Source organism: Hevea brasiliensis, unplaced genomic scaffold (genome assembly GCF_030052815.1).
Source record: "Hevea brasiliensis isolate MT/VB/25A 57/8 unplaced genomic scaffold, ASM3005281v1 Scaf11, whole genome shotgun sequence".
Taxonomy (NCBI): Eukaryota; Viridiplantae; Streptophyta; class Magnoliopsida; order Malpighiales; family Euphorbiaceae; genus Hevea; species Hevea brasiliensis.
In genome coordinates, this window is record NW_026614597.1 from 514,953 (window position 1) to 515,645 (window position 693).

The window sequence follows — 693 nt, forward strand, 5'->3', positions numbered from 1 at the left end:
AAGTATAATACAACATTTTTACAGGCCAAAATAATTTACAACTTTAGTTTACAACTGCTCAAGACCAAGTACAATATATATATACAGTTCACATACATTACAACAAAAATTACAAGGAGGTGGCATACTCAATATACCCGGTAAAATCCCAAAAGTGTAGCACAAGCAGCCTACTCTGCTGCTTTATCTGTTTGTCTACCTACGACAGCAATGAAAAAGTTATCGCTGAGCCAATGTCTCAGTGGTGCACAACATTAAGAAAATGCAATTTAAAACCATAAACTATAAATCACATAAACTGTGGATACTTCAAACCATAGTTAATTTCCAAAGACAGAGAATGTCATAAAGAATTAAATTCCATTTCACAATGTCTCAATAAATACTAATAAATCACACACACAGCTTAATCATGATTCCAAAGTCCAATTCATGCCAAAAGCCAATGGCTAATAAGGAATAACATAGCTAACTAGCAATTATATGAGTATTCATCCAATTCGTCCTCAACTGATACACACCTCAACACTTCAGCTAGAGAGGGAATTCAAAGCCAATTCGTCCCACTAGACAGGCTAGCGAAGAATTCAATCAAATATACATGATAGCTGTGGTTTCAAACCATTTGCAATATTTTTCAAGCAATAAGTATCCATCAAATTCCATTCAAACAAATTTTCCACAATTTAAGCA